The following is a 19,543-nucleotide window of genomic DNA, read 5'->3' as shown; positions in this document are numbered from 1 at the left end:
CCTTCTCAATAAAGCAACACTTACTGGGCGACTAGCCAAATGGGTAATGTTCTTGAGTGAATTCGACATTGAGTATGTGGACAGAAAAGCAATAAAAGGACAAGCCATCATAGATCAATTAGCAAATGCTCCCATGATAGATGATGTTCCTCTAAGTTCAGAATTTCTAGATGAATCCATTTTAACAATGTCACATGCAAAGCCATGGCAACTGTACTTCGACGGCTCATACACACAGCATGGGGCAGGAGCTAGCATCCTCTTTATAACTCCTCAAGGGGATTCTATACCAAAATCATACCGCTTATCATTTCCTTGCACTAACAATATAGCGGAATATGAGGCATTAACAACTGGATTACGGATCATAGTTCAATGGAAGATCCAGGAACTTCATGTTTTTGGGGACTCTCAACTTGTCATCCATCAAGAAATTGATGATTACCAAACAAAAGATGAAAAATTAATGCCTTACAAACAAATGGTGGATGACCTAAAACAACACTTCACAAAGATAGATTTTGAGTAGATACCAAGAGAGCAGAATCGAGTCGCAGATGCCATGGCTACAATTGCTTCACTGGTCGATCTACCTCCAAATGAGACCCGCTATGAGTTCTTGGTGGATAACCTTTTGGTTCCTTCATATGAGATCATTCCTACTGAGATGATATGTGTTGTTGGTCTTGAGTCCCAGTTATATGGTTCCATTTTCACATACCTTCATGACAATACCCTACCTCCTAATCTATCAAATAACCAACGTCGTACTTTCATTCACCAATCCTCTCGATATGTTATTTTAGCTGATATCCTATACCGATGAGGTCTAGATGGAACTCTTCTTAGATGTTTAGAAAGTGACGAAGCTCAAATTGCGTTACGTGAAGTACATGAAGGGATATGTGGTCCACATGCTAGTGTTCCTACCTTGGCTAAGAAACTCATCAGGACTGGATATTACTGGCCCAATATGGAAAAGGACTCATATCAGTTTGTCAAAAAATGTAAGCAATGTCAAATTCATGGAGACCTCATACATGTGCCAGCACAAGAACTTCAACCAATTGCATCTCCTTGGCCCTTTTGTCAGTGGGGACTCGATCTCATAGGAAAGATTCACCCTCCTTCTTCCAATGGTCATAAATTCATTATCACTACCACAAAGTATTTCACAAAATGGATTGAAGTCATGCCTCTCACACAAATCACTGGAAAATAGATTGCTATGTTCATCCTCAACTATATCATTTGCTGATACGGTATTCTTGTTTCCATTATCACTGATAACGAGTGTCCCTTCAAAAATCAAGATGTTCATGAACTCTGTGACAGCTTCCATATTTTCCATTGTTTCTCCATGCCATATTACCCCCAAGGTAATGGCCAAGCTGAGGCATCTAATAAGAAAATCCTTAAAATCCTCAAAAAGATAGTCGACAACACTGACCGTAATTGGCATATCCAACTTAATCCTGCACTTTGGGCCTACCGCACAAGTGTCCGCACACCTACAGGAGCTACACCCTATTCACTTGTCTATGGCACTGAAGCCATCTTGCCTATTGAGGTCGAGCTACCCTCTTTATGGGTCTCTTTGCAAAACATCATCAGTGATGAAGACTATAGGGTCTCTCGCTTACAAGAGCTTGAACTACTGGATGAACGAAGACAAACTGCTTTTAATCATCTCAAGGCTTACCAACAATGAATGAGTCATAGCTACAATCACAAGGTCAAGCATCGCACATTTGAGGTAGGTGATTTGGTTCTCAAAGAAAACCCCAAAAATCAGCAAGACAGAGAGAAGAAGGGTAAGTTCGAACCAAACTGGCTTGGTCCTTATATCATTACAGCAGCATATGGATATGGGGCATATCAGCTCTCAACTATAGAAGGTGAACCTTTGGAGGATCCTATCAACAGCATGCACCTTCACAGGTTCTACACATATCTCTTAAGAGTATCCTAATTCAAAAATACAAAAAAATCAAAAATTTCAAAACTACAAAAAAAACTCAAAAAATTTCAAAAATACAAAAAAATTATAAAACAAAAATAATCGTTAGTTGGTGAAAACCTGGCAAACAGGCACCTTGTGACACAAAAAACATTGAAAAATCAAAAAAAGTAAAGAGAAATAATTTCGTCCAATGATGAAAACCACTTCGGTGGTGCCCTAGGCAAGTACCATGGTGAAAACTGGGTCACCAGCACCATGCATAGAGACATTGCTCCTCCCTCCTTCAGGATTCTCTTTCATCCTTTCACTTTGCACACACTCACAACCTATTCATTCATAATAAACTTACCCATTCCTATCATGGCTTGTTATTGATCTACCCAAAATCGGTTAGCCATTCATAATAAACCTCCCTTTCCACCTCCCTTTTCACCTCCTTTTCCATCCATAATAAATCAGCTCCTATCTATGGCTAAGACAAATCCTATGTCTAGTGATGGGTGTGGAACTGAAAACATCACATGTTTCGAGGAGTACAGTTTCTTCTAGTTTTCTTCAGTTTATTCGCGCACAATTCGCAATAAAGCAACATCTGCATCGCCAATCTGCAATAAAGTTCCGTCTTCTTCGCAATAAAGTATCAGTTTCATGGATTCAGTCAATTTCAGATGAGACAGCAGCAACAATGGGCTTCAATAAATCAAATCTTTCAACAGACTCAGACAACATATGGTTTAGTGCTATCTATCCTTTTTGTGAAAGTAAACATTGTGACCACAATCAAATAAGACTTATACAAGTGACAAGAGACACTAAACTTGAGGACTACAGTGGATGTTGGTGTCAAGTCTTGGTTTTCTTTTGATTTTATCTTTTGGTGACATGTCTTTTAGCTTTTCCAGGATGTCTCTGACTAGAGATTCTATCTCCAGGATGTCTTTGACTAGAAAGGCGAGGATGGGGTATCGTCACCTATTTGTATTTGTTGTTTATGGATTGTCTCTTAGTAATGCTATGACTTGTCCAAGGATATGAGGACACTGAGTCTAGTGTGAACTGGGGCATTCCTTGTTTGTAACTATCTTATCTCCATGCAAACAGGTACAATGACTTTCTGGGTCGAACATATGCCTTGATTGTCATAACCTACTTGCCATAATAAAGCTCAATGATGATAACACACAAGAAGCTCTTTCACTTTCATATCTTCTGTCTTTCATCCCCCTTTCTTGATTGACTTTCATCATCCTTCTCGAGTCCATGTAGCCTGCTATCATATGACTGAGTATAATGACACACCAAAAACATTTGCATTTCATGTAGTTTCACCTGCATTACCACATATTAAGCATTTCATACATACATATAGATATCACAATTGTATCACTTCCTGCACACAACACATGTTAGAACATTTTATATTCTCATCATGTAAATAGTTATTTGCATTATCATATTCATCTGCATTACATACATTCACATTTACATTTGCATGCACATATAAAACATAAAAGAACAAAAATATTGCATTGCATCATATACATATTTGCATCCATGTCATAAGCATCACATAAAACATACATCATGAAACATCTCATTACATAGGTACACATGCATATAGCTGCCGCAAAGAAGAATCATCTCATATATATATAAAGTGTCATGATACAATGATGTCAAAATACATATGGCTACAAATCACCCGAAGGTGTCTACATCATCATACAAATATGATACAATACTAATACATAGGGAGCCCTCTACGGCTATGATGAACTCCCTCCCTCAGAGCCGCTTAGCCTTGATGGAATCTGAGCCCCTGAAGGACCCACCCTAGGATCATCCCTCCTGTCCCCTCTATCTGGTGGTGGTGGAGGACCCATAACCCCACCACTAGACGCCTATCTCCTCTGGCTCCCTCCTGTAGTTGTCGCTGTCCGCAATGGTCTATGGAAGCTCCTCGCTCGCTGATCAGCTGGCACTGCACCATAATAGAGATCCCACTAGTAGGCAATCTCCTCCCCTGCCCATAGAACATAGGCATATCCAGCCCCTGTGTCCTCTACTGCCTACCTTCCAGCCCTCAGTGCGGTCTCAGCCTTTGTGTAGCATTGAATGGCCTGATCTTTCTCCCCCTCAGTATCTTTAAGCTACCTCTTGAGCCTATCCCTCTCCCTCTCCAGGTCTTGGATCTCATCTGCCTATCCCTGGTAGATCTCCCTCAGCTCCATCAGCTCATCCTCCTCTGCCTCAGCCCCCTATGGCTCTGCCTGTGGCTCCCCCTGTACAGGTGCCTGCCCCTATGCCTGTACTGGTGCCTATCCCTGTATCTATCCCTATACCTATCCTTGTACTTACACCTACTTGGGACCCTATGCTGCTGGCACCTGTAGCGATAATCCACCACAACCTCTCACCACCCGAGCCTGCCTGTCCTCTCCACCCTCCCTTCGTAGTGCAACCCTCCTCTCTCCAACTGCCCCCCTCCTCCTCCATCGGCCTTTACCACCATCATCTCCATCATTATCTCCATCCCCACCACCATCTCCATCTAATAGCTCTCCAGGATCTGTCAGGCATGGGAATGGATGCTCGGCCCAATATGTTGTGTACTCGGTATCCATGTCGGCATCCTCAGTCTCTGGCCACATGTCCCAGGATAGGGGCATCATCTCTACGAGCTATGTAACAGCCTGATCATATGATAATAAAGGCCCAAACTATGCCTGATCTCTGACAGTCCGTGCATACATGCCTGAACCCGATGGCATCCACTGGATCCTACCGAACTGCCTGCCCACCCTGTCTACTAGCTGCCTCTCCAGTACATAGGGCATCTACCCAATCAGATACCTGCTCCGGAAGGTATAGGGTAGCTCTACCGCATCATCCTCCCACTGCTCACATCCCAGGTATGGCCTCCATATCACCATATCAATGTCATCAATCACCCACTGCTAGTGCTCTAACCTGCCAATCCGTGGCTGCAAAGTGATCATGTCGTACAAGTGTACGAAATTGCGTCCGTGACCTCTACCCCTGAAATGTATCAGTCTTGTCATTGGCAGATGCTCTTAGGCCCACACATGTAACAATGTGACCTCGCAGCCCAATCCCACTGACCCATGGTACACAAACTGATGTAGCTTGTAATACAGGTGTGCTAGCACACACGGTCCCCAGGCATATCTGGTGTGTTGTGTCACTAGTGTCTCCAATGCACCTCCCCAGCCCACAGCCAACTCTTGTGTCACTCTATCAGGACACAAGAACCCACTAATCGCTCCTCCTATCACTACTGGCAGTGCTAATCCTATAGTTGTCATGGTGTCCCAAGCCACATGTCCTGCCCTCATCTCCAGTCTTGGGTCCTGGAACACTCATCTCAGGGCCTCCCTGTCTCCATCTTGATTGTACGAAATTAGCTCCCCATCGATTGGTATCCTTAGGATCCTGTATACATCCTCTAGGGTGACTGTCATCTCCCCCATCGGTAAATGAAAACTACAAGTCTTGGAGTGCCACCTCTCCACCAGTGTAGTCAGTAGTCCCATGTTCACCCAAAACTCAGGCACATATAGAATATGTCTCAGACCCATGGCCTCAATATCTGCTCGGTCCTCGAAGGTCAACTCAGGTCGCAATCTCTGTGTCGATGGGAATCTCTCCCGTGACTTCAACATAGGCAAATACTCCTACAGTCAAGCAAATCAATCATGTTAGTCATCATGGCATTCAATGTTCATCACAAAATGCTACTTTTTATCTAAGTGCATATGGCATTCTATTCTAGTGGTACTCCCTATTCATCACAAAGTACTACGTGTTATGCACTCCCTGTTCATCACAAAGTGCTGCTCACATTTGCACTCCCTATTCATCACAAAGTGCTGCTCACATTTGCACTCCCTGTTCATCACAAAGTGCTACTCACATTTTAGTACTCCCTGTTCATCACAAAGTACTATATCTTGGTACTCACTATTCATCACAAAGTTCCTTAATCTATCTTATCCTAGGGCCTATGCTTGAGTGAATCCTCTTGAGTAGTTTCCTAATTGGCAATGTATGTTCTATCACAAAATTGTCAATCCTAGCCCTATTTGTTATCCTAGTCTTCCCTAGAGAACCTGCTTGAGTGTATCCTATTAGCAGCTTATCCAATCGACAACGTATGTTCATCACAAAACTGTCGATTTGACCTAGAAGACACAAATTCACATTTTTTGACACAAATGTGTTTTCTTGACATAAACGTGCTAGAAGACTGCATAAACGCACCTGAAAGACATAGACATGCCTATGCTCTGCACAAACGCGCCTGGGTGACATAGACGTGCCTTCTTGGCATAGACACACCTACACATCACAGACGTAGTCGCATTTGACACAGACGTGTTTTCAAACACAAACGCGCCTGGCACAAACACAGACGCGCCTTGCGAGCATAGACGCGCCTGGCACCAATGCAGACGCGCCTGGACATTTTTGGACATTTTTTTGGACCCTATTCTAAGTGCATTTATTACCCTATCTAGCATGCATTAATGACAACAATAAATGCAACAAAGTACAAGGAGGTTTTGTGGTACTTACTAGCTCTCCTACCTCTGCTGGCCTCTGGAATCGGCAAACGTGGTCGAATCTGTGAACAAAGGCCATCGCTGCTAACTACTGCTACTCTATTTTTGCTCTGCACTCTGATCTTGTGGATGTGTGGATGACAATGAGGATGTATTTTCCCCTGTGGTCTATCTTATAGACTACCCTAGCCCTAGCCCTTGTTTCCTGAGTCAATCTTCATTATCCCGTGACTCTGTCACTTTATCCGGTCAGTCCATTCTAGCCTTTCTTTCTTATCAAGAGATTGTCTGCGATCTTTTCACACATTTTCGTCCAATCTCTCAAGGAGGCATATCATTCCCATCTTGGGGCAACTCTGTATCAGTTCATCTTATCTTCTTTGAAACAAGGCGACAAACCGCATTGTCTCAAAGAGGGGCAAAATGTAGACACCCAAAATTATCCAGTCTAATTAAATAAATATTTTATTTATTTAATTATCTAAGCTTAATTCTTCTATTAATTAAATAAATCTTTATTTATTTAATTAGTTCATTTATCCTCTTCTAGCCTTATTTCTCATTTAAATAAATACATTTATTTATTTAAATTATCCTTTTCCTAAATTAAATAAATATCTTATTTATTGAATTATCCCACTTCTTCTATTAATTAAATAAATCTTTATTTATTTAATTAATTCATTAACCTTTTCTACCCATGACACATGTCATTCATCTCTTAATTCATACACTACCTACCCCTTTCATTATTTTATTATTTCTTTTACCTACCCTCTAATCATAGCCGACCTCCTTTTACACCTCTCAATCTTATCCCTCCATTTCATATAGTGTCTTCTATATAAGGAGATACTTCCTTCATTATCAAACGCTAATTAATCATCCTAATCAATCATCTTAATGACTTGACTACACTACGATCCTACTTGCAACCACATTTTGTTCTTTGTTGAGCTCTTGTGCACATAAAATCTGAGAGCAAATATATCAAGCAAGATCAATGGAGATAGGAAGAATGGAGATCAAAACCCTATTGGACATGTGATGGTATAATCTTTGTGATTTCATTTGATTTGCATTGTCTTAGGTAATCTTCATATGTTATGGTGGATCTTTGTTGTTGTTAGGCTAGGGTTTTTGTGGTTGAATTCATTTAGCCTTTCAATATCGTTATTATTGGTTATCCATTTTCACCATATATAACTATTATTTATAATTTTACTTTGATTCAAAAAAAAGTACAACCTATTTTGATGAATCACTCTTCAAGACATTGTCAAAAATTAAAATTCACCGAAGGAACCAACATTGTGAAGAGATTGAAACTATGAGGGAAGGTCTAAGGGCACAAAGGGAGAAAAGGCAAACACAACAAGAATAAGAGGTTACTTTTTAACTGTATAATAAAAAGAAAAGAAAAGTGAAGAACAACGAATGTTCTCTTACCAATGTAAGATACAAAAATTTCAACTAGTAGTAAAAGATGGGGAGTATGAAGAAGAAGGGTCATACAAAGAGGGAAAATGGAAGAAGAAGCATCCAAAGTGAGTGCTTATCATAGAGAAAGAAGTGTTGGGAACAAGAAGATTACACAACAAGGAAGATAAATTTTCTTGGTGATGGCATAGCTAAACTTTTCACAAGACATTTCAATTTTATGTGAGCTTCCCAAACACCATAATGTTTCAGACTATGGAATGCAACTTCTATTTATTTTTTCAGATGAGAAAAATATAATTAGTTTCCTTTTATACGAGAAAACATCATAGAACATAAATTCAATCTGATTCCATTTAACAAATGGAAATGATAAAAGGGTCCCTTGTAAAATGAAAAATTCACAAGGATGTTATTGCAGCAGAATCATTCACTGCATGGACCAATTCTAGTTGCATTCCTAGTAAATGATGAAACAATCACAACATGAGCATAACAACATGAGCTTCTACCACATTTATTTCAAGGGACAGAGGAATTGTCCCTATCATCTCTTGGAGAGGAAAATATGGGATATCTTCCATGTACTACTGATACAATAATGATGGAAATATCATAAAATTCAGATTTGAAATGGTGTAATACATGAAGCTAAAGCAATCAAAGATGAAAAATGAAAGGAGAATCTAAAGTAAGAAAAATTTGAAATTGTTCTAATTATAATAATCAAATTCTACATAAAAATCTAAAAACATTGAATAAGATTGAAAGACTTAGTTCTCTTTGGCTTACTATTCTTGCATCCATGGTTTAGCAGGAAGTCACTCAATGTGAAATATAAGATTGGTATTCAACATAATGTAGCTTATTTTCTCCCTTGGCTTTGGACATGCTCAAAGATGTTTTGATCCAAACATTTTAAAGTCCACTTGGATAAATTACGACAACTACAAGGCTAGATACAATGAAAGGTGTCTCCTGGCCAATAAAATGGAAGGTCTACTGGTTTTAAAAAACTCTAAATTAGGAATGCATAATTTTTATAGAATAAAAGCATAAAATTTTTGACTATGTCCAAGCAAACAGACATTGAGATGAATGTAAAAACCATACCTTTGGGTACACATACATAGAAATTCCTTTTTGAGTGGCCTAGTTGTCATAGAATAGACAATATTAATAGCTATATATTGAAGAGTGGGTATGGGATCAGGGTTCTCTATACAAATACACAATTGAGCCAAACTCCAATAAAAATTTCCTTACAAAATTGAGAAATTTGAATAAAAATCCTGTACATAGAAAGCATATGAATGTTCAACAGTCAAGAGTAATCTAGCATGAGGCAAGAAAGAATATATCCACTTTATGAAACAAACCTCTGGTTAAACTATAGCACTCCATCAAATAGATGATAGACATTGAAAATCGGAGTCTCCAAAGCATACATGAGAAATTTATCTAGCATTCTCTAACTAGTGTAAAACTTCAATTGAATAATTTATTCATTCCACTCAACCCATTGTCCTGCAAAGAGTGATGCTATAATGGTTTAGACAATAGCTGACTTTAATAATAGAAAAGATATTGAAACTTCAAGGAAATATTGTGATTATAGGTAAGCAGGACAAATTAGAACTAGTAATAATGTCTATTGGATGTTTGACATTTCACAATAAGGTTATGTGAAATTTTTATTTTGATCATGTATGTTGGTAGTTTGAAAATTATTATGTAAATTTCTATCATTTGCTATCTGGAATCAATATGGCAATATAGAAAACACAATGAAAAATCAAAATTGAAATAGCATGTAAACTAAATAAAGTTTCCTGAGAAAATAATTTTTCTAACAAATTGAGAACTTGCACCTTTCTAGCTTTGAAATCACCAACATGGTAGAACTAGTAATGATAGATTAAAATAACTTAGAAGTTTGGAGTCATGGTGGGCTCATGGCAGATTTGAAACAAGGGTGGGTAGGGGGTATGGTAGACCATGGAGTCCCTGACGATATTCTTCGAGAGATCTGTCGTTGGTTGTTAAGAGACCCCATAGAAATCAAGGCTTCTAGAAATCAATGCGATTTTAAAATCCGCATTTATATCAAATGCCCTTGAACTCTCAGGGAAAGAAGAATCAGACTTTTTAAAGGCATTCCTGGCTGGGTTCTCAAACAAGGCCCCTTCCATAGATGAAAGCCCTCTCTCACTAGTCTGGTAATGCCCAAAACGTAAGCTCTCGAAAACACTTAAGCTTAGACTCTTGGGCCAAGAAAGTGGCAATAGGCCCAAATAATATCCCAATCTCAGCTAGGGTTCAGAAATGCTCTGCATCCAAGGCACCTCTAGTCTACAATCATGATGATTGCCAAAATAAGCAAGCTTACCCTTTAGTTGCACCTACCCTGCCTTTTAGGAGCACCAAGGTATTAGGTTTTAAAAAACCATCTTTTCATCGACCAACTCCTAACTTTGTATGCAAGGATCAGAAAGGGAATGGGAAATCCATGGGTAGCAAACTTTTTGTTCTACCTTCTGAATCCATGAACCCCATGATTTCTCAACTAAAAGAAAATGCCTTTTTTGCACAATGGTGTGGTCTAGGCAAGAATAATGAAGAGATAATCTCTTGGTGGATGTCTTCATTTCCAGGCCTGATCACAATCAGACAACGGCAAAATGATTTCCTTCTTCTAGAATGTGTTGACTCATCTCTAAAGAAAGCAATCACGGAAGGTTGTCCTTTGTTCTTCCAAGGGTCGACATTCCACTTTATAGATTGGAAACTAGGCTTTGACCTGGTGAAACATAGATTTGAGAAATCCCTTGTTTGGTTGTCTTTAGTGGGCCTCCCTTCTGAGTTTTGGTGCCCAGAGGCTTTGTTGAAAATAGGTGATTCTTTAGGATCTCTAGTGGGTATTGAGGAGGATTTTCTAAAAGGTCTTAAAGGAGATGTAGCAAATATCTATGTGGAGATTGACCTTAAAAAAGGCTTCTATAGCGACTTAGAAATTATTTCAGAAATGGGTAGATGGAAACAGAGAGTGAGAAGGATGGGAAAGGAAATCCCTGGAAAATGTATCCTTCGAAACCAAATAGTCAAAAACAGCTCAGTGGTAGCCTCAATGGGTGCTATCCACCTTAGACACCAGCCTACAGAGCGAACTACTTCAGAGAAAGAAGGTCAAAAGTTGGTGAGGGGTCAGGAAAATCTATTGGCATCAACTGCAGTGGTTGCATATCACACAGGTAAGAATGCCACTCAACAGTTTCAAGATAGAGCCCATGCTTCCACTCCACTATCTTCATCTCCTCTAGACCCACAAATTTTTCACACTCCCAGATCAAATCACCTACCTAAAGAGACTCAAGGCGATTTGATGCATTATAGTACAGGTATGGTCTCTCCATCTTCTCTTCCTTCTCCTTTTAGTTGTCCTCCTCCCATACTCTCCCCGATTGTTAAGATGCGGTCTTCAAAAGCTATCAAAAGTCTGTTTGATAAAAACAAAACTCCTTCCCTTACCAAAGGAGATTTTAACATCTTTTCCCAGCCTCCTGTTAAGGTCCCAAAAAAGAAAAATAGTTCAAGGCGAAATAAGCATTAAGGACCCCTTCAGCAAATTAAGCGTAGCGAAAAACCCATGCAAATTGCTAAAATCCTATAGGAAGAGGAGGTCATTGAAAATGATCTTAAAGCTGATTTGGAAGAGGAATAGGAGCCTCTTCTATTTGATGGTGAGATTTACTCTTCCTCAGAATTACCCACTACAGTACAGTTTCTCAACCTATCGGTGGAAAGCCCAAATCAATTCATATTATCTTTGACTTTAGCTCCTCAAGACTTGGGTTCCTCTTTAGACCAGAATGCTAAGAAACATCTTCAAGATCTTATGGTTCAGGATCCGGACACAATTTTAGATACCCCCTAGTAGTCCTGTACTCTTAGGTTAAAGAAAAAAGGAAACTAGGCCTGCATTAGAACCAAGAGGGATTGGAGAAACCAGATTTTGTCTCTTTCCCTCCTACGAAGGGTCGCAAATCTCTTATTGAAGCCAGATCTTTAGATGGTGTTGCGAAGAACCAATCAAAACTCCAAGATCTATGGAAAGTAGGGAAGGGGAATCCCCTTCTTGAACAATAATGAAAATCTTATCTTGGAATGTTAGGGGCCTCAATGCCCCTAACAAACAAAGGGTGATCAAAAGGAGGATTATTTTGGTCAGTGTAGACATCATTTTTTTTCAAGAAACTAAACTGGATAGTAAGCAAGCAATCACATTTGGAAGTGGAATTATCTCCCTATTTCATACGTCTTTGCAAGTTACAGTGGATTTAGAAGGTCCTTCAGGAGGCTTAATGATAATTTGGAAGCCTTCCCAAGTTAAAGTTGATGGTATTGCTTCAAATAGAAAGTGGATCCTGGCTAAAGTTTCCCATCTTCAGTCTAATACAACCTTCTTTGTTATAAATACTTATGGCCTAGTTTCCCCTCTAAAAAAACTACTCTTATGTTCTTCCTTAGATGAAGTCTTGTCTTGATTAACTAAGGAACAACTTTTTATAGGAGACTTCAATGCTATTAGAAGAGCTTCTGATCAAAGGGGAGGATTAATCCGCTTAGGTGGATCTCAATAGGACTTCAATGACTGGATTGATAGGAATGGTCTGTTGGAAATAGACTCAGGTGATTTTTTCACTTGGACAAATAGAAGGAAAGGATTTAGCAACATAGCGGAAAAAATAGATAGATTCTTTTGGCAAGGAGATCTGAGGCTCTTTCCATTCTCCCCCTCCTGTTCTGTTATCCCTTGCTTAGGATTAGATCATTATGTCATATTGCTTTCTTTCCTTGGCAATAAGGAAAGTTGTAGAGCCCCATTCAGGTTTGAGAACATGTGGATGAAGGATCCAAACTTTCTCACTTTTATAGAAAGTTGGTGGAAGGAAGCATCGTTTGAAGGCTCAAAACTCTTTTGCTTTACTACTAAGCTAAAAATTGTAAAGTAGAAACTGCTTCAATGGAACTCGCAGCACTTTAAAAATATCTTCTCAACAAAAAGATTAATAGAAGAAAGAATGGCAATGCTAAATGATAAGATCATCCTAGAGGGAATGGACCAGGAATCCTTCCATCAAGAAAAGATGCTTCTCTTGGAATATGAGGATATTTTATCCAAAGAAGAAATCTTCTGGAAACAGAAATCTAGAGAGAATTGGCTTAGAATGGGACACAAAAATACCAATTTTTTTTCACAATGTAACAAAGATTAGAAGGGGTAAGAATTGGATATCAAAACTAGAGTCTAAGGATAACCAAATCACAGAGGATCCTGATGAGATTAATAACGAAATTACCACTTTCTTCTTTATTCTTTTAAATAACTTAGATGGATCTCAATTGTCGAAGAAAAAAAAGATGTTGGAAGTGATCCCCAAGATTATCACAGATGAGCAGAATCAAAATCTTAATAAGAGAATAAAGCAGGATGAAGTATTTCAAGCCCTTAACCAACTTCCCTCAAGCAAAGCTCCTGGCCTGGATGGTTTTCCTACGGATTTCTTTAAGAAGTATTGACATATTTTAGGCCAAGATCTTGCGGAAGCTCTAGAATGCTCAAGAAGATTAGGAAGAATCATTAAGGAAGTAAACAACACGTTTATTGCCCTCATCCCAAAGAAGGAGAATGCATTAAATCTGGGAGGTTTTAGACCCATTTCTCTATGCAATACAGTTTGCAAAATCCTTTCAAAAGTCATGATGAACAGAATGAAGCCCCTCATGGAATCTATTATATCAGAAGAACAAACAGGGCTTGTATCAGGCCGCTCAATTCTTGATGGGGCTATAATAGCGCAAGAATCAATCCACACTCTTCAAAGCACAAAAAGACTAGGTATGATTATTAAAGTAGATATATCAAAAACCTATGATAGTGTAGATTGGTGTTTCCTTTGCAAGGTTATGCAAGATTTTGGCTTTGCAAAACATTGGATTGACTGGGTATTTGAATGCATTTCCACTCCAAAATTTTCAATCCTAGTAAATGGGAAACCATAAGGTTTCTTCTCCTCTTCAAGGGGAATCAGACAAGGAGATCCTATCTCTCCTTTTCTCTATATAATAATGGGGGAGATATTGGGAAGGACAATTAAAAGAAGCCATTTGAACAATTTTTTAGAGGGAATCAAAGTAACTAGAAACTTTGCAGTCACACACCAGTAGTTTGCAGATGATAATCTACTTTTGGGGGCAACAAAAATCAAAGAAGCAACCCCTCTAAAAGAGATATTAGAAACCTATAGGAAAGATTCAAGCCAAATAAGAAACAAGGATAAGTCGAAGGTCTATTTATTCTTTACCTCTAAACTCTTGCAATCTAAAATACTTAGAATTCTGGGTTGTAGTGAAGGTTCTCTCCCTTGTATCCATTTGGGCATCCCAATTGATCAAGGTGTGAGGAATACTAAATCATGGGATCCTCTTAAGCTAAAAGTGGAACAAACCTCAAATTCTTGGAAAGGGAAATGGTTGTCTTGGGCAGGCAAACTAGTGATGATTCAAGTAGTGGTCTCGGCTCTACACATTTATCTATTATCCATCCTACCCCTCTCAGCAAGTCCCAATTCTATTTTAATTAAGAAGATGAGAAATTTTTTTTGGCAAAACACTGAGGAAAAACATAAAATTTCCCTAATTGCATGGGAAAAAAATAATTAAGCCTAAGATCCTAGGGGGTTTAGGCATTAAGGATCTTAAATTGCAAAACAAAGCTTTAGGGGCCAAACTAGTATGGAAGTTCATTAAGAATCCCAACAACACATGGGTTAGAATGCTAGCAACCAAGTATTTACCAGATCAAGATCCTCTCAATATTCTAAGATCAGACATATTCCCCAAGGGATCGAGAACTTGGAATTTTATGATCTCTTGCAGAAATTTGATTTCAGAACAGATCACATGGGACATTCATGATGGATTATCAAGCATTTTTTGGGAGGATTCTTGGGGAGGTTACCCATCTATCGTGAGTTCCCTTAACATACCTATAACAGAGAACTGGCTTAAGATTCACTGGGGTGTTCGAGTGAGAGATCATTTGATTGAGGATGGTCCACCCAATTCTCAAAGCTGGAGGTGGAAATCATTGGAAGGAGTTCCAACCTTAGGGGATGAATTAGATCAACTTTTAGTGCTCCTAAAAGAAAGAAATATCAATCTGAGAAGAGGGAAAGATTCTTTAATATGGGCATCCTCTAAAACAGGGCAGTACAATCTTAAAAATGGCTATAGAGTGCTAGTTATCAACACTGATCAGGATCAACTGGATATTCTGAAGAAGTTGTTTTGGAGCTCCAAGGTCATTCCTAAGGTAGGGATCTTTGCATGGCTAGCCTATCAAAGGAAGATCTTAACTGCTGAAAAGTTCATAAAAATGGGGTATGCAGGACCTTCTAGGTGTATTATGTGTAAAGATCAGTCAGAGACAGTGGATCATCTAATACTAAACTGCCCCTTTGCGTCCAAATGCTGGAGATGGCTCTATGCTAAACTTGGGTTGATCACAACTCTACCAAATGATATTAAATCCCTTTTTCAAAGTTGGCCTCTTCCAAGTAAGGAGAGCACCTTGAGCATAATTATGGAAGTATCCCCATCATGTGTAGTCTAGGAAATTTGGAAAGAGAGGAACCGCAGGTTATTTCATGACAAATCCAGAAGGTTAGAAACAACCCTAAATTCAATTGAATTGGTTATAGTGGATATAGTCAACTGCAAGACAACTTTCTCTTTGGAACCACCTAAAGCTTTCTCCTCATGGGATGAAAGCATTAGAAAAAATTGGCATGGAATTAGGATTCCTCCTTCCTTTGGGAAAAAAAACAATATAAGGAAGGCCATGACCTAGTCCCCTCCAAATCTTGGCTGGCTAAAACTAAATTTTGATGGTGCTTCTAAAGGCAATCTGGGTCCTTCAGGCAGAGGATATGTAATTAGAGATCACACAGGATCAATTCTAGGGAAAATGGCAAAGCCAATTCCTCCAGACACAAATAACATAGCAGAATTCAAAGCATTGCAATTTGGATTGATAGATTGCATAAAGTATGGTTTAAAAAATATTTTAGTGGAGGGTGCTTCAGAGATAGCAATAAATGCAATCAAAATGAAAAAAACTCTAAACTGGAGATTGTAGGGAATCTTAGACAATATAATAGCAAGCCTGGATATAATTGAACACTATAAAGCAAAGCACATCTATAGAGAAGCAAATTAAGAGGCAGATGCTCTTTCAAAAAATGCTTCCCAAGGAACCTACATCTACAGATGAGATCAGGGAAATCTGCCTATTGGTCTAGCAAATCATATCACTTGACAGGTAAAGGCCCTAAAGGATACCAAGTTCAAACGCAAGAGACATTCTCAGGGAAGCGCGAAAGCTAGTTAAAAAGCTTTCATTAGCAGGGCAAACATTAAATTTTATCTTCGGCAGTCAAGTGAAACGACTACCTCCAATTTTAAATCCAAACTTAACAATTTTGGGTAGAGTGGGCCCAGATTTAGTGATGTCATCCAAATCGCAGATTTGAGCTAAGCCTTCCCTGAATCACTTTACGAGACCTAGCTGGCAAGTTGTCAAATCCAATTAAGGTTCGCATGGCCTGAATGGTAGATTTGGCATGTCGAGGACAAACATCCTTCGCCACCTTAGCTGACGAATTAAATGCAATTCTGCCCCTTATTATTTGGCATAAAAGAGTGTGCTCGTCTATTTCTCCATATTGCCTTTTGCAAGTCATTATCAATCTCTTGCCAGTTAATCTCAGAGCTCTATTTTTCATTTCCTTTCTTGTTTGTTATCCTACATTGTCAATCATGTCGATAGAGCCTCCTTTTGGGTTCATAATGAGCGTCTATCCTAGGCCCACCTCCTATTTTGGTGCAGATACTCCAATATCCCTCTTGGCCTTGACATGCCAAGTCTCCTTCAGAAAGATAACAAACTTGAGGCTGAAACACCTCCTCCTTTACTCAGAATTCCCTATCATGCTAGCAGTCAAGATGATATTGGGTAGTGGACATCTGAACAGAGACGAGTATCCATGGGACAACACTAGCATTTCCTCCAGGTTTGTCACTTCATTGCTAGATTTAAAAATTGCAAAGCAAGCAGTTTGGAGCCTCACGAAGAAGCTATTCCCAGAAGAGGTTACCCAAGAGCTTCAATAAATCCTAAAGAAAGCTATACATGATTCTGGGGCTCCTCGGCCAGGAAATAGAATCCTATTTAATGATCATGGTGAGCTAATCAACTACTATCCATTTTTGCTCGACTTGAAAGGAAAGGATCTAGATAGACACAGGGTGTTTGCTGGAGTAGGCCTTAGTTACCTTAAATGGTAGTTTTTGGGGGAAATTTCAGAAGACCAGGGCAGAGAGTATGACCTAATTCAATTTGCTAGACTCAAGGACATTCTACCTATGAAAATAGAAGATGAGAATCCTCAGGCAGAGTAGGCATGTAGGGGCGGAGCTAGCAAGGGTCATCGCGGGTCTAGACGTGGCCATGACAGGGGTCACCCTCTGAGCAAAGGTCGTGTGAGAGTGAGGAATGCAACTCCTAAATCTGAAGCCACCAATGAAACTGCGAGCTAGGTTCCTTATTGAGTATTGTATAAAGTTTTTTAACTATTTTAGACTCTTGAGCAAGTAATTTTGGCTTTAATAAGTATATTCTTTGTTAATTTGGTAGTAAAGATTCTACCACTCAGCCTCTTTATAGTTTTAAAAAAAAAATCTTAGGACTTTCTATGTTAGGTTCAGAAGGACACTATATGTTTGGTATGGTCTGCTTGCCTGGTTGCTTTCCTTCTTGATTTCTCAGAAGGCACACAGATGCTTCCAGCAAGAATTTTGTTAATTATCTACTAGCTATGTCAGCACTATATTTTTGCATAATTAATATAAATCTGGCCTTGCCTTTACTGATCAAAAAAAATAAAAAATGATAGAATTTACGTAAATGATATAATTTAACAACATTTTTGTGAGTATAATTACAACTATGGTAGATTGATTATATCGATGTACAAGAGATGAAGATTAGAAAATATCCTATATTGTATGATACAATTTCTTTCTACATGTTTGGAAAAGAGAGTCAATAATGCTATCCATAACTCTAAAGCATTTTGCACTCCAAGATTTTCTTACACACAAGACCTAAATCGTAATTGTAATCTCCAATGCATAGACCATTCCATTTCCAACATCCCACCATATTTCCTCCTCCAATATGTTTTTTATTTTTTTCATTTTCATTGGGAGATGCAAAATGGCTTCCAAAACATGACACATTGATCTGCAGGCTGCATAGATTTAAATTGTTGCTTGTGGTATGGTTCTTGTTAGTTTATTATAAGACACATCAAAGTAGCTCAAATATGTGAGATTTTGCAGTTCAATAAGAAACATTCTTGATAATTCATTTTTGAAAAGATCAAGTGCTTGTAGTTGTCCCATGATTCCCAAGCATTACATAGAGAGCAACAGGACAATGGAATCAAAGCTGCAAATAGGGGGTTTTCTTATTAGATTTATTTGATATTTGCACACTTTCATTGATTTACATTAAATTTAGTGATTTCCCTTAGCCTAATTAGCTCTATTTGTGATGATTTTTGAAGTAGAGACAATTAATAACTTATTATACAAATTTTATTTTTATTTTAATATAATTATGAAAGTAATATTCATAAAAATATAATTAATTAACATATGAAAGAAATAAAAATAGACTTGACATCCTTAATGATATTATTTGCATTACTCTTTTTAATAGGATATATTTTCTGACGACACCCTTCCCCTTCTCTTCTATGATTCATCAGATCTATTTAATCTTCATATCCACAAGTGCATTGTAAATCAAAAGTCAGTTCTTTATTAATTTGATCATCAGTTGTAAGTTGTTCCCTACCCTTTCTTCTATTAGGTCTCGGAGACAACTGAGAGGGGGGGTGAATCAGTTGTCCAATAAATTCAAACCAAAATTAACTTATCCAAAACTTAATGCTTAATACTAGTAAACCAAAGTTTATGTCGGTATATAGTTTATCAATTAATTGCAGTATTGGTAAAGATTAATGCATGAAACAGAAAGACAATAACATCCATAATACAAAGCACCAATATTTGTATGTGGAAACCCTATAAGGGGAAAAACCACAGTGGGAAGCCTTACCCATAAATAGATGATACTACTGCAAATAGTATGTGTGTACAAATGGAGTCTGCACATGCAAAAAGGCCAACTGCCTAGAGCTCACTGCTCAATCACAAAATGGGAGTCACACTGACTACAATTGGATGATTAAATCCAATGATAATGTACTCCTCAAAATAGCATCTTCATATGCTGGATTTAGTACTAGTTTAGCTCTGATATGCCTTCTTCAAACCTTCCTTCAATCTTGAATGATGTCTGCGTGTATAGCTCTGCACATATTCGCATATACCTTATTACAATTCCTTTTCCAATCCTATCCTTGTA

Source organism: Cryptomeria japonica, chromosome 5 (genome assembly GCF_030272615.1).
Source record: "Cryptomeria japonica chromosome 5, Sugi_1.0, whole genome shotgun sequence".
Classification (NCBI taxonomy): Eukaryota; Viridiplantae; Streptophyta; class Pinopsida; order Cupressales; family Cupressaceae; genus Cryptomeria; species Cryptomeria japonica.
This window is presented reverse-complemented; position numbering follows the sequence as displayed.